Source organism: Oryctolagus cuniculus, chromosome 15 (genome assembly GCF_964237555.1).
Source record: "Oryctolagus cuniculus chromosome 15, mOryCun1.1, whole genome shotgun sequence".
Taxonomy (NCBI): domain Eukaryota; kingdom Metazoa; phylum Chordata; class Mammalia; order Lagomorpha; family Leporidae; genus Oryctolagus; species Oryctolagus cuniculus.
This window is the reverse complement of record NC_091446.1, coordinates 77,223,755-77,239,555: the sequence shown is the minus strand read 5'-3', so window position 1 is coordinate 77,239,555 and position 15,801 is coordinate 77,223,755. Positions and strand designations below refer to the sequence as shown.

General features: G+C 48.7%; 1 protein-coding gene and 1 pseudogene across 4 annotated transcripts in view; one reads left to right on the top strand and one right to left on the bottom strand.

Moving 5' to 3' along the window:
• The window catches only part of LOC127488765 (glutamate receptor ionotropic, delta-1), a 754,955-nt gene that overhangs the window by 572,497 nt on the left and 166,657 nt on the right, over positions 1-15,801 (top strand). The window lies entirely within an intron of this gene.
• On the bottom strand, positions 1,887-4,384 carry LOC103351328 (hexokinase-1 pseudogene; annotated as a pseudogene).

Below are 15,801 nucleotides of genomic sequence, written 5' to 3'. Positions count from 1 at the left end.
GAAAAGGAGAAGCCGGGACTCAAACCATCACCCATATGGGAGACTGGCATTGTAGTTGGCTGTTTAACCTGCTGAGCCACAGTGCCAGTCCCTTTAGGGCTGTTCTTCTTAGTGCTTTGAACTAGATCTTGTGCAGGCATGGCATCACAAGTTAGTATGTGTTCACTTTGGTGCAAAACATAGAAATACATGCATGATTTTTTTCATAATATATGTTTTCCACCAATTTTTGAAGAACCCTCATATACTGGGTCTTGAAATAGTCATGTTGGGTTCCTGAACTAGGACCCCGACACGTCGAGATGCGCACCCCAAAGACTCAGATTCCAAACCAGTAGATGCAACACACAAGAGGATTTATTCAACGTCTGCGCAGACGGGCCCCTCAACAGCACAAAGCCATCCAAAGAAGAAGCCCCAAACAGTTGTTAATGAGCATTTTTAAAGGGAAAAACCACATAATTTACTTAATACACACAATTTACACGCTAATTGGAGGGTTTAAATGATACACACACGATTTACACACTGATTGGAGGATTTAAATGAGGGGGTTAGTGGAGGGAAAATTTTTCTGGCTATCACAGGAGTCACTTTAAGACTTTAGGGTGGGATATCTGCTGCTCACCAGAAGGTGCTCTGCAACTAGGAGTTATCACAAAGCCTGGAGGCGGGGTTCCTGCTGCTAACCACATCTCAAGTGACAGCTGGTGCCTAGGGCTCTTTCTAGGAACTAGCACACTAAGTAGGGCAAAGGTTACTTCTAAGAACTAACTCACTAAGTAGGACAAAGGTTACTTCATCTGGGCCGGAGGGGAATGGCTCTTCATCCCCCTCTTTTTCTTATGGGCAAATTTTAATCTTAAAATTTATGTGCTTCCTTTGTTCCAGAGGGGTTGGTACTGTTGGGTGAGTACTAGAGCTTGCACAGTAGACACCAGGCTTCGTATGAACTGGAGTAAACAGTTGAGGATGCACAGACCAAAGGTTAGAATCAGGAGGATAATGAGGGGGCCCATGATTGAGGATACAAGGGTGGTCAGCCAGGGTTTTGTGTTAAACCATCCTTCAAACCAGCCTTGTTGAGCCTCTCGTTCCCTACGCCTCTTGTCCAGCCTAGCTCTAAGTTTTGTCATGGAGTCTTCTATGACTCCTGAGTGGTCGACGTAAAAACAGCACTCCTCGCCTAGGGCTGCACAGAGGCCACCCTTCTCTAGGAAGAGTAGGTCAAGCCCTCTTCTGTTCTGAAGGACCACTTCGGACAGAGAAGTAAGAGATTCTTTTAGCCTGGTTATGGATTGTTCTAGGGCCTGAATGTCCTCATCAATGGCCCCTTTCAGTTCATTGTAGTATTGAGGACCTTTAACTAGGGCCGTTACCCCAGTCCCCACTCCCGCCAGACCTAATAGGACTGCCAAGGTTAGGGAGGCCGGCTCTCTGTGGAAACGGGTGGGATGTTTGTCATAGAACTCTTCTAGGGTGTTAGTCGGATGGTACATTATTGGGGACACCAGCCGCACCATAACGCAATAATCCTGGGTGGCATTAAGAACTGAGGGAGACACACAAGGAGTGATCCCATATTACAAGCCCACCAATTGCCGTAGCCCGGGCTAACATAAGCATAAGTTGCTAACTGTACACTGGGGATGGTGTTGTTACATAGTTGGGCATGGGACGGGGGAAGGTTCCCCACACAGGTTCCCTGACCGGAGACCTGGGTCAAAGTGAGCCTGGGCTGCATTCTTTCCCATGGGCATTAAACACCTCTAGTAGCGTTGTAGGGTTCGGTGACTGCTATGCCTTCATAATATGGTGGACTGGAGGTCAGGCAAAGCCAGCAAGAGGAGGTCAGGTTGGGATTGTTATGATTAATAATGGAATAAGCCCCTTTTATGAGGTTGTTTAACCCAGCTGCTGGAGGATGGCCCACACCTGGAGCAGCGCCAGCCGGTCGCTCTCGATCTGAGAGAGGAACTTGGTCTCAAAGATGCCCCTCGTCTTGAGTGGCTCGGAGACCTGCCCACGGAAGAGGAAGCCCTTCTTGAAGTCGATGAGGATGTTGCAGACGATCTCCCCCAGGTACATGCCGCTGATCATCTTCTCGTACCTCTGCTTCCCAGCGTTTAGAGAATATTCGTCCACCAGTCGGTCATAGATGGTTCTGATGTCATCCAGACAACCGTTGTCACCAAAGGCGCCCCACTCCATGTTGATGCACATCTGCCCCTCGTTCCCCTCCAGCATCTCCACGTTCCTCATCTCCTCCATGTAGCAGGCATTGCAGCCCGTCCCTACAATAAGTCCAACCTCGCAGGTGGGCTCCTCGTATGCACAGGTCATCATGGTGCCCACCGTGTCATTGACCATGGCCACCACATCCAGGTCAAATTCCTCTCTCCTTTTGATGGCGTCCCTCAGTAAAGTGGCTACGTCATGGCCCACGCAGTCAGTTGCCTTGAAGCCTTTGGTCCAGGTGACCAAGATTCCCGCGTCCAGACTCGTCTGCTTGCAGGGGAACGAGAATGTGAAGCCCAGTGGCATCCGCGGGCCCTTGATTCCCATGTAGTCCAGGAAGTTGGAGATGCAGGAGATGATGTGGTCGAACAGCTCTTCCCCAGTGCCCTGCATGATCTCCAGAGGGATGGCATAGATCTTGTTTTGCATCTCCACTGTGTGCTTCTTCCCGCTACGGATTTTCACCAACAGGACGCGGAAGTTCGTTCCTCTGAGATCCAGGGCCAAGAAGTCACCGTTCTCGGTGCCGTCGGGGGTGCTGCGGACGAAGGAGGGCAGCATCTTGACCACGGCCTTGTCGTGCGTCTGCCTCCTCAGCCCCGCCTCCATCTCGGTCCGCATCCTCTTCTTCACCTCCAGCAGCATCTCCTTGGTGAGGCGGAAGTAGGCCAGGGTCTCCTCTATCTGCCAGTGCTGCTCAGCCAGGCGGTAGGCCACCGCCATCACCATGGCAGCCCCCTTGCTGCTGCCACTCTCCGACAGCAGGAAGCGCACATCGGAGTCAGGCACCAGGCGCCTCAGGGTCTTGTGGAAACGCCGGGAATACTGTGGGTGTGTCTTGTACAGAGAGCCGTCGACACCAACGGTGGTGCGTAGCCGGGGCGTGCCCTTGTTGTCCCGCAGGCGGTTCAAGATGGCGCCCAGCGTGGCAGCCGCCAGGTTGGCCGAGCGGAACGAGACAATGGTGCACACATGCTGAACGGAAATACAGTCATCGTCGGACGGCTCCACTCCCAGGCGGGTCAGGATCTCTTTGGCGTTGTGGAGGCCTTCCTTATTCTTTTTGATGGCTGACACGTCGCTGGTGTTGGACTTCCCTCGGGTGAGCAGCTCTGGGGTGATTCGCCCTTCGAACAAGAGGCCCTCTTTGGCCATCTTGACCTGGATCAGCCGGACCAGCTCCCCCATGTACATGCCACTGACCATCTTCTCGAACAGCTGCTTCCCCGGGTTGAGCAAGCCCCGGTCGATCTCCCTGTCAAACTCAGTGCGGATGTCTTCCAGGGCGCCGTCGTTGCCGAAGGCCCCCCACTCCGTGTTGATGCACATCCTGCCCTCGTCACCCTCCACCAGGTCGATGTGCCTCAGCTCCTCCATGTAGCACGCGTTGGTGCCGGTGCCAATAATCAGGCCGACTTCACACTGCTGGTCGTCGTAGCCACATGTCATCATGGTCCCCACCGTGTCGTTCACCACAGCCACGATGTTGGCGTCATAGTCCCCTCGCTTTTTGATGGCTTTGTTCAGCAGCTTGACCACATCTGCCCCTTCCACGCCGCTCGCCTTGAATCGCTTTGTCCAGGTGATCAGGACAGCCTCGTCTATTTTTGATTGTCGGCAAGGGAACGAGAAGGTGAATCCCACGGGCAGTTTGTTGTCCTTGATGTTCCTTTTCTCCATGAAGTCTCCCAGGCATTCAGCAACATGATCGAAAAGCTGGCTCCCGCTGCCATGCACGATGTTCTCGGGGGTTTCGTAGGCCTCGGACTCCATGTGGACATTCTGCTTCTTCTCGTGATTCACTTGCACCCACAGAATCCGAAAGGAAGACCCCCCGAGATCCAGGGCGATGAAATCTCCCTTTTCAGAACCATCAGGAATGGACCTTACAAACGTTGGCAACATCTTGACTGTGGCTGTTGGGTTAAAATCCTGGGAGAGGCCATTCTTCATCTCCTTCTTGAAGCGAGTCATGATATCTACCAGAGTTTCATCAGAGAGCCGCATGGCGTAGAGATACTTGTCAATCTTCTTGATCTGGTCATCCTTGATCTCGGTGAAGTAGCAGGCCAGGAGCTGCGCGGCGATCATGCTGGCGGCCGGGCGCGCGGAGCGGCAGGTGGGCGGCCGGGCAAGCAGTGGTCCAGTTAGTGAAGGAGGTTTTGCTGTTAGAGGGGATGGTGCTTCCATTTGGCTGATGTTCAGAGGAGATGAGGCTTTTGCATGGGGCGCTACAGATGTATAAACTCCTCGGGTTGGGGTATTATGGCTTGGGGTGGTTGTTCAAGCCCGGACAGTTGCCCCTTTTTTTGCATTTTAATAGTGGGGGTCCTTGTTCTGCTAGGACCGGGTTGGGTCCTACTGGCACTGGGTTTGGGCTCTTTATGCTCAGCCAAATTGTAAAAATGAGACCCTTATCATGGCCATTTTGGTACAATCGGAGGCCCCATTGTTTACCTGCTACCCACTTTTGGTAGTTTTGTCCTGCTTCTGTGAAGGTTATGCTAAGGAGGTTACTTGTAGGACCCCCCCCCCCCTTGGTGGGCCCCGCATAACCCTAATGAGATCCAGTTGGAAAAGGGTTTCTAGTACGTAGTTCCCGTGGTTTTGCAACCCCAAGCCTTGCAAAAGAATTGTTCTTCCCCGCCACAATTACGTTTGTAGGAGTCCTTTCTATCTCTCTGGGAGCACACATAAAAGTCATAGGTTTGGAGGGAGGCTCGAAAGTTGGGCTTGTTACATCCAGGCAGGTGGTGGAGCCTAGAAGGTCCCGGGATAATCCCCATTTTTAGACTAGTAGGTCCCGCATTAGTTTCCTCAAGGGAAAATTCCTCCGGGACTTCCCAATTTTCTGAGCCATCCGCCAGGTCACACAAGTCCGGGGTGAGGGGGGCCACCGTGTCCAGGAGGCGTGAGGTAGCTGCGGGACCATACAATGTTACCCGTGGCCGACACTATTTGCCAAGTTAGGTTTTGGGGGGCATGAGGAGCTTTGGCCGTCACAGTTGAGACAAGCAAGATTAAAAGCATTATGGGGTTTTTAAAAGTCTTAGCTTGAGAGGATTTTGAGTGCGCTGTAATTTCCATCGTGGTGACTCGCCCGAGGTCCCGTCGGTCTCCAGTGACGCTCGCTTGATGTGGGACGCGTGGATCCAGGCAGCGACTCCGTCCACCTTGAGAGCCATTGGAGTGGTCAGTAGCACAGTGTATGGGCCCTTCCAGCGTGGCTTGAGAGTGGCTCGAGAATCTTGGACTGGTGCCTCTGGACATAGACTGAGTCCCCGATCTGGAAAGGGTGAGGCACTGACGTGGTCTCGGTCCTGTAAGCTGCAGCCAGGGGCTTCCAAATTTGATTCTGTATGATATGGAGCGCCTTCAGTCGAGCCTGCAAGTTAGGCATATCAATAAAGGGATCTAATGCGGAGTCAAGGAGACTCGCGGCTGGAGGGGGTCCTCCGTACACTATTTCATATGGAGTTAGTCCATGGTTTACGGGGGTGTTTTAGGCCCAGAACAGAGCCAGGGGGAGGAGCTGGACCCAGTCTCTAGTGCCAGTTTCTATACCCAATTTAGTTAAGGTCTCTTTAATTGTCCTATTCATTCGTTCTACCTGTCCTGAACTTTGGGATCTGTAAGTGCAATGTAATTTCCAATTTATCCCCAATGCCTTGGCCACCATCTGACTTACCTGGGAGACAAAAGCAGGTCCGTTATTGGATCCAATTACCTGAGGGAGACCAAACCGCGGGAAGATGTCTTCAATGATTTTTTTAACGACAATTTGGGCAGTCCCTCGCTTGGTAGGGAAAGCTTCCGTCCAGCCTGAGAAGGTGTCTACAAAAACTAGGAGATACTTGTTACCATACTTTCCTGGCTTAACCTCAGTGAAGTCCACTTCCAAACTGACTCCTGGTCCCTCTCCCCTGAGTCTTGCTCCTTTCAGCAGTTTGAGGCGCCCCACATTAACCTTGGCGCAGGGGACACAGGATTCAGTGACCTGTTGGACTAGAGCGTTAAGTTCTGGGATAAAGTAAGGTAGGATCTCTTGTTGTAAGAGCCTTTTTAATTTTTTATGTCCTAGATGAGTCCATTTATGAAGTTGTGATAATAGTTCATGAGCCATTTCATGGGGCAGGACAACTTTGTCCTGATACGTCCAAACCTTTTTTTGTTCATCATAGTTCACCCCTAGACACTGGATTCTGTCCAAGTCTTGATCTGAATAGAGGAAGGGGGGTTGCTTGTGATCTGGCTCATGGTGGGCCTCTGCAGCACTTAGGTGTAGAACCTGCGGGCCTAACGCAGCCACTCTAGCAGCCTCGTCCGCCATTCTGTTTCCTTTTGCTACAAGGTCATTTCCTTGCTGGTGTCCTGGGCAGTGGATAATACTCAACTTTTTGGGTAGGAAAAGTGCCTTTAGGAGGTCTAAAATTTCAGTCTTATTTTTGATGTCTTTACCTGTTGAAGTTAGAAGGCCTCTCCTTCGGTAAATTTCCCCATGGATATGGGCCGTAGCAAACGCGTAGCAGCTGTCAGTATAAATGTTGATCTTTTTCCCGCTAGCCTGCTTGAGAGCCTGTGTAAGGGCCACAAGCTTGGCCTTTTGGGCCAAAGTTCCTGTGGGTAAAGCACTCGCCCATATTACGGAGTGTCCATCTACCATGGCTGCCCCCGCTCTCCGCTCACCATTATGCAGGAAGCTGCTCCCGTCCGTGTACCAAGTGTGCTCCGCGTCCGGCAATGGCAGGTCCATCAGGTCTTCCCGGGTGCCATGGGTCTCGGTCAGGATTTGGTGGCAGTCATGAGGCACCCAGGCGTCGGGCTCCATGTCCAGGAGCAGGGTTGCTGGGTTTAAGGGAGTAGCGGGCCCGAACTGAATCCATTCCGGATTGAGCAACATAGTTTGGTAGTGAGTCACTTGGGCGTTGGAGAGCCACCTATCCGGCGGCTGCCGAATAATGGAGTCAATGGCGTGGGGGGCCACCACGGTGAGGGTTTGTCCCAGAGTTAACTTATCTGCGTCCTTGACAAGGACTGCTACCACTGCCACCATGCACAAACACGGGGGCCATCCAGCGGCCACATTGTCCAGTTTTTTTGAGAAATAAGCCACTGGCCTCTTCCAAGGTCCCAGCTTCTGAACCAGGACGCCCTTCACTATTCCTTTCTGCTCATCGATGTACAGCGTGAAAGGCTTGGTCACATCAGGGAGGCTCAGGGCGGGGGCCGATAATAGGGCCTTCTTGATTCGATTAAATGCCCTTTGGTGCTCTGCTTCCCATAGGAAGGGGGTACTGGGTTTAGTAAGGGGGTACAGAGGCGCTGCCAGTTCCGCAAATCCGGGTATCCATAACCGGCAGAAGCCCGCGCTTCTGAGAAACTCTTGCACCTGCCAGGTGCTCTTGGGTGGTGGAATTAGGGTAACTATCTGTTTTTGGCCCTCTGTTAGCCACCGCTGGCCACCTTCTAGTAAATATCCCAGGTAAGTCACCCATCTTTTGCACACTGCGCCTTTTTCGCGGATGCTCTGTACCCCAGTTTCCCTAGTTGGTTTAGCAGGGCCCCAGTACCTTTTAGGCAGTTTTGTTTAGTTTCCACTGCCAAGAGCAGGTCATCCATGTATTGCAGGAGGATTACACTGGGGTTGTTGACTCGGAAGTCTGCCAGGTCCTGGTGCAGGGCCTCGTCGAACAGGGTGGGCAAATTTTTGAATCCTTGTGGTAATCTTGTCCAGGTGAGTTGCCCGGAGAATCCGGTCTCCGGGTCCTTCCACTCGAAGGCGAACAGGGTCTGGCTTATAGGACTAAGTCTTAGACAAAAGAATGCATCTTTAAGGTCTAACACCATATACCACTGATGACTCGGAGGCAGGGTACTTAACAGATTGTAAGGGTTAGGCACGGTGGGGTGTAGGTCTTCTGTCCTTCGGTTAACTTCCTGTAGGTCCTGTACTGGCCTATAATCCCCTGTGCCTGGTTTCTTGACTGGGAAGAGGCGGGTATTCCAAGGCGAGTGGCACGGTCTCAAAATGCCCAACTGCAACAGTCTCTTTATGTGGGGCCTGATGCCTTCTTTAGCCTCCTTGCTCATAGGATACTGTCGAATCGACACTGGGGTGGCAGAGGGCTTTAAGTTAATTATTAAGGGAGGTTGGTTGACTGCCAGTCCCACCCCTGCTGTTTCCGCTCACGCCTGAGGAAAGTCTGTTAACCACTTAGGTTCTAGAGGGGTTGCATTTACTGGGCCCTTTTCGAGCAGCCAATGTTCGTCCTCTAGGCGTACAGTCAGTATTTGAAGGGGCTGTCCTTGCGGTGGTCTGTGGTTGAAATCCCCTTGTCATGGAAATGAATTTGAGCCCCCACCTTAGAAAGCAAATCTTGGCCCAGCAGGGGGTAGGGGCAGTCTGGCACTAATAGGAACAAAGGAGTCACTTGTCTGGTGTTTAAGTGAACCTTTCATTCAGTTGTCCACCTGTATAACTTTCCCCCAGTAGCTCCTTGGACCCAAGAAGTTTTAGAGCTTAGAGGCCCCCTGTCATCGGTTAGCACCGAATGTTGTGCCCCTGTATCTACCAGAAAGGTCACTGGATGCCCCCCTACATTGAGAGTTACCCTGGGCTCGGGGTGGGGGGTCTCCTGGCCCTGACTTTCCTATTTGTTTTCTTTTAGGGCTAGGACTGGAGCTGTTCTTTTTTTAGTTTCTTGTGGTAGTTTGGGGCAGTCCTTGACCCAATGTCCCTTTTCTTTGCAGTAGGCACATTGGTCTCATTCTACTCGGGGCCTTCTTTTGTCTCCCAGGACCCTATTTTGACCTGGCTGTCCCTGTCCAGTACTTTGCACTACCGTGGCCAAGATTTTGGTCAGCTCCCGGCTTCGATTTTTGTCCTGTTTATCCTCTCTTTGCTCCTATTCCTTACGTAATCTTTCCTCCCTTTCTTCCTGTGTTTCCCTTTTGTTAAAAATCTTTTCTGCCTCCTTTAATAGGTCCTGCAATTTATACCCCTGTAACCCTTCTAGCCACTGCAGTTTGCTTCGGATGTTGGGGGCCAACTGTCCGATGAACGACATAATCACATCTGACTGTCGCTCATCAGCCAGAGGGTCAAAAGGGGTGTACATCCGATAAGCTTCCATTAATCATTCTAAAAAACCTGCTGGCGTTTCTTCCTGGCCCTGAACAACCGCACGTACCTTAGCCAAATTGGTGGGGCGCCTTCCTGCCCCTTTGAGACCCACTAGCAGAGTCTGGTGATAGAGATGGAGTCGCTCCCTACCGGCCACGGTGTTGTGGACCCAGTCCGGGCGAGTCAAGGGAAAGGCGTCTTCAATTTCGTTGGGCAGTTGAGTTGGTCTGCCATCAGCTTCCAGCACATTTTTGCGAGTTTCCAATATGACTCATTGCTTTTCCTCCGTGGTGAGGAGGGCCTGCAAAAGCTGCTGACAATCATCCAAGGTGGGTTGGTGAGTGAGTAAGATGGACTCAATTAGTCCGGTTAAAGCTTGAGGGTTCTGTGAAAAGGAGGGGTTGTGAGTTTTCCAATTGTACAAGTCAGAGGCAGAGAACGGCCAATACTGAATCTGACCGGTCACCGACCATAAAGGGTAAGCCTGTGAGGTCCAAACACTTTCTGGGCCTCCGGCCTGCTCCCTCCGTAGTCATAGGTGAGTAGGGAGTGGGGAGGTGGACTCCCCTGTCTCAGTGGAGCCGGGAGAGACTGGCTCAAGGCCCTGGGGTTCCCGGACTGGCTGTGGTAGGGCCTGAGGGGGGTATGGAGGGGGAGGCATCTTGGGCATCTGGAAGAACTGGCGGAGTCTTAGACTTAGGTTTAGGTGGTTCATTTAAAGGGAGAAGGGAAGAGGGAAGCAGCGGCATGGAAAGTGGGGGTGTGAGTGGGGTAGAGGAAGGCCAGGGAGCCGGACTCGGGGCTTTCACTCCCAACGGGGAAAGAAAAGGCTTAACCCATTTAGAGGGGTCTCGGGAGAGGTTTTCCCAGGTGATGATGTAGGGCACTTGGTCTGGATGGCCATCTGATCCTGGTTGGAAGATCTTTCTTTTGACCTACAAGATAGTAGTAAGGTTAAACGTGCCATCTCGCGGCCATCCGACCTCAAGGGACGGCCATTCATAAGTGCAGAAAGTTAGCCACTTCTTCTTGCACACTTCCACTGACTGGTTGCGTGCTCGTTCCGTGACCTCTTTCCAGTGTCCTAAAGTCAGACTTAAAGGGGTAGTTAGTTGTTGACCCATGGGTGTGGCAAGTGAATTGACAAGGTACAGAATACAGACTACACAAATGAACAGAACAAAACCCAAAAGCCGCACGGCATTTGATCAGCAGCAAACTGAAAGGAGTAGCTGTTTATGGCTAGACCCCCTGGGGAGGAGAGAAACTCAATCCCCCTCTCTCCCCTAAGGAACCCCTGGAGCGGCCTCCAGGGTGGGCCCAGGGGTCTCAGGGGTCTCAGGGTATGTCTGCCTCCCCCACTGGTCCACCAAACAATACAAACCCTGTACAGGTACAATTTTCAAAAAATCAAAACACGCAAACAGACACCACAACAACCATGTGGATGAGCTAGCTCTTACCTCCAACTGGTTTCTAGAATTGAGTCTGAGGGCATACGAATCCCGGACGAGCACCCATGAAATGTTGGGTTCCTGAACTAGGACCCCGACACGTCGAGATGCGCACCCCAAAGACTCAGATTCCAAACCAGTAGATGCAACATGCAAGAGGATTTATTCAACGTCTGCGCAGATGGGCCTCTCAACAGCACAAAGCCATCCAAAGAAGAAGCCCCAAACAGTTGTTAATGAGCATTTTTAAAGGGAAAAACCACATAATTTACTTAATACACACAATTTACACGCTAATTGGAGGGTTTAAATGATACACACACGATTTACACACTGATTGGAGGATTTAAATGAGGGGGTTAGTGGAGGGAAAATTTTTCTGGCTATCACAGGAGTCACTTTAAGACTTTAGGGTGGGATATCTGCTGCTCACCAGAAGGTGCTCTGCAACTAGGAGTTATCACAAAGCCTGGAGGCGGGGTTCCTGCTGCTAACCACATCTCAAGTGACAGCTGGTGCCTAGGGCTCTTTCTAGGAACTAGCACACTAAGTAGGGCAAAGGTTACTTCTAAGAACTAACTCACTAAGTAGGACAAGGTTACTTCATCTGGGGCAGAGAGGAGTGGCTCTTCAGTCATTAATGATGATATGATCTACCCAGTCTGGCAAGACATTCGGCAATAATTCATTCCATCTGTATCTCCACTTGTGAAAACCAGATTATGTATCCGTGTGTGACTGTTATAGTACTACGTGCACATATATAAGCCATAAGTAAGCTTGTGTTTATTGGTTTGAGATTGAGCATTCTTTCATGGAGGCATGTGGTAAGCTCCAAGACCTCCTGAACTTCAGATGTGGTCAGTCACAGCTTGACCTCTGGACTCTTCAGCTGGAGTGTGTCTCCAAGAGTGTGAGCTCAATGCCAGCCCTGGGATGTGTTTTCCACCAGTTCTAACTCATAAAGGGCCTCAGGGCTGGGATTGTGTGTACTTTGGTCTTGTACCAATTACAAGGATCGTAAAGATACACTCAAGGGACACATTGGCTCTTTCTGCAGTTTGTCTATTCTAAGCTTCATTAAAGAATGTGGATCAAGGAAAGTCCATTTGGGGGAGGCTAGTGTGTCTCTGTCCTGGCTTCTCAGAGCAGGCTGCCCAGAGTAAGCATGGGGACGATCACTGTCATCTAGCCCCTGGACTTGCATAGCAGCATGACTTTATTTAAAATTATACTTCAGTTTCACATTTTAGAAGCGAGACAAGCTCATAACAAAGCTTTAAAAAGGCATTGAGTGATAATGACAATTCTGTAATAATTTCATTTTTTAAGGATCTCTCTCTCCCTCTCTCCCCCCTTTCTCTCTTTCTCTCTGTTATATATCCCCATATTGCTATATATACTATATACATGTACATATATAGGATTAAATATGATATGGCTGTAGTAAGATTATATTTATATTTTGTATCTTTTAAAAATCATGTAATCTCTCCTTTTCCCTATATGGCCCCAAAGACACTATGGACATGGACCTCTATAATTTTTTTGGTCCCGTGTTTTACTCTTCCAGATAACAAAAGGCACCAGACTGAGCACCTAGTACCATGTGGACTTGCTGGTGTCACGGGGCCATCTTAGTGGGAGTGACAACAGGTCTGATTTAACTGGCCTTCCTTATTTTGAATACAATGCTTCCCTTCTAGTGTCCCCTCTGTCTTCTGCACAGACTTTCCAGACTCTCCCACAGACCTGCCCCAAGGCAGAGCTTCTTAGGGCCAACTTCGCTCTGTGTGAGTATCTGCTTCCTTCATTTGCATGTTGCTTGTCTCCTTTATAATATCACTGCTGAGAGAAGGGGGCCCGTAACCTGGGCAACCAGAAGAGGTGTCTTTGCAATTCAGAGGTGTCTTTGAATTCAGAATTGGCCTGGGATTTCTGTTGCATTTTGTTGGATCCTTGTACATTCTTGGCTCTCTTCTCTCTTGAGATTACAAGAAGGTAAGCACCAAGAATCTCCCCTCAGCTCATTGCCTTCCTTCCCCCAAGCCTCTTCTCCACCCAGCAACACATAGCACATGCCGCTTCTACCAACGGAACCATTCTGCAGCAGTTACAAATTCCCCTCCTGATGATCACCACTCAAGGTGTAGAGCCTTGACCTTTGCTAATGTGGGTGTTGATTAACAGTGATAATGAGAATACCAAGGATAATCATTACTGATAAAGGATTATTATCTCTCAAGTCGTTTCTTTTCATGCCGCTTAGTGTTATATGCAGGGGGTGGATCATAAGTACTTAATAGTTCTCATGTGATTGGATTTTAGGGAGTTTCCATTTTTGTTTTTGTCATTATGTTTGACTCTCTGATGATCATCTTGCTGCAGAACTTTTTGTCTCAAGTATGTGGAAACCCTTCATTAGGGAAGTTCCCTGAAGTTGAAGTCATGGTCAACAAAAGTATCTGTTGTGCTTCCAACGCCAAGTTTCCCACCACAGAGTGTCAGCTCACTCTGTAATATGTGCCCATTTCACTGTGCCGTCACTAGCTATTTCACTGAAAATTATTTTTATGAGAAAGAAATAATGTATCACCACCACTTACCTTGTTCTATTATTAGATTATACATAGCCCCATGCTTGTTAGGTAACTAGATATTATCTTTTATGGAAGCATTTGCTTTGGTTTCCTTTCTTTGCAATTTTAACACGTGTTTTATATTGTAAGGTGATTTGCTGAGGTGGCTAAGAGAGTGATCCTGTCTTGAAACTGGAGTACCACACCTTTCAACCAATCAGAGCTGATGCCCAAGTTCTTACCAAGACAAAACGAAAACAAGTCTCTTCTTATGGGATTCTCGTTTTGCTTAGCGTTTTTGTTTGTGTTATTTAAAAAAATAATTTCAATATTTTTTCTTCCTTTTTTTAACTTTTATTTAGTAAATATAAATTTCCAAAGTACAGTTTATGGATTGCAATAGCTTCCCCCACCCCCATAACTTCCCTCCCACTCACACCCCTCCCATCTCCCACTCCCTTTCCCATTCCATTCACATCAAGATTCATTTTCAACTATCGTTATATACAGAAGATCGATTTATTATATGTTAAGTAAAGATTTCATCAGTTTGCACCTACTCAGAAACACAAAGTGTAAAATACTGTTTCAGTACTAGTTAGAGCATTGCTTCACATTGGACAACACATTAAGGACAGATCCCACATGAGGAGTAAGTACACAGTGACTCCTGTTGTTGACTTAACAATTTGACACTCTTGTTTATGGCATCAGTAATCTCCCTAGGCTCTAGTCATGAGTTGCCAAGGCTATGGCAGCCTTTTGAGTTCACCGACTTTGATCTTATTCCGACAGGGTCATAGTCAAAGTGGAAGTTCTCTCCTCCCTTCAGAGAAAGGTAGCTCCTTCTTTGATGGCTAACATTCCACAAAGGTTTTATATATTCTTTGACTAAAACGTAGTCATTAACTTATGTACTACTTCAAAAAATTCATGGAGGGCCAGTGTTGTGGTGTAGTGGGTAAAGCTGCTGCCTGAGATGCTGGCGCCCCATATGGGCACCAGTTCATGTCCCAACTGCTCCATTTTTGACCCAGCTCCCTCCTAATGTACCTGGAAAAAATGGCCCAAGTGTTTGGGTCCCTGCCACCCACATGGGAGACCCGGATGAGGCTTCTGGCTCTTAGGTTCAGCCTGGCCCAACCTTGGCCATTACAGACATCTGGGGAATGAACAAGCAGATGGAAGATCTCTCTCTCTCTCTCTCTCTCTCTCTCTCTTTCTCTCTCTCCCTCTACCTCTGTAACTAAATAAATCTTTTTATTAAGTTCATGGAAAATGGAGTTAAAAGGTAAGTTAGTTTTGATTACCTTTTTAAAATATTTATTTTATTTATTTGAAAATTTGACAGAGGAGAAGGAGAGATGGACAGAATGACCTTTTATCTGTTGGCTCAATCTCCAAATGATTGAAATAGCCAGGGATGGGCCAGGCTGAAGCCAGGAACCTGCAACTCCACCCAGGTCTCCATGTGGGTGGCAGGGGACCAAGTACTTGGACCATCTTTGGCTGCTGTCACAGGAGCATTAGCAGGGAGCTGGATCAGAAGCAGAGCAGCCAGGACTCAAACTGGTGCTCTGATATGGAATGCCAGCATTGCAAGCAATGGTTTAACGCGCTGCCCCACAGTGTTGGCTCCTAATGCAAAAAATGTTTAAAATCCATGCATAGCTTTGTCACTAATACACATCTTTCATGAGTTTTTTGAGGACCCATTGTATGCATAATCAAACATTTTGTGTCAAAATAAGCTTATCATTTTATTTCACTTTTCCACAAACTTCCTGAAGTTCCCATGTATTTAAAATCTTCTCTGAGTTTTGGTTGATGGAAATTTCTACCTGATCTCACATTAGAGTTCTTCTAGATCTTTAACTCAGACACCTACCTTTCTAGGAATAGATATTCCTAATGGAATTTAGTTAGCTGTAAATATAGGTATGCATGTCTTCACTTTTTGGGATAACAATAGCAGTAGTCACTGGCTTTTACTGAAAGCCTCCTCCGTGCCAGGCATTTTACCGAAGTGTTGAGAGTGCGGCTGAAAATGAATTAAAGAATCATCTGTCCTTGTGCAGTTTATATTCCGGTGGAGGGAGACAGACAACAAATGTAGAAACTTTTTTGCAATTAAGTAATTATGTAAGTTGGATCATTTCATGCAGTCAGGCATACTGTCAGAAACAGAAATGGGAAAATAGGGAGGGGTTGAATAGGGGATTCCACTTAGAGAGGACTGACTAATGCAAGAAGTCAGCTAAGACTAGTTCTGGGGAGAAATATTTTTAGTGGGAGAGCGTGTACAGCGGCTCTGCATTGTGAATATTCTTGGAACGTCTGGGGAATAGAAATAGGGTCAGTGTGGCTGTTTTAGGTAACTTGGAGAAGGTGGGAGACTGTCCTTAGC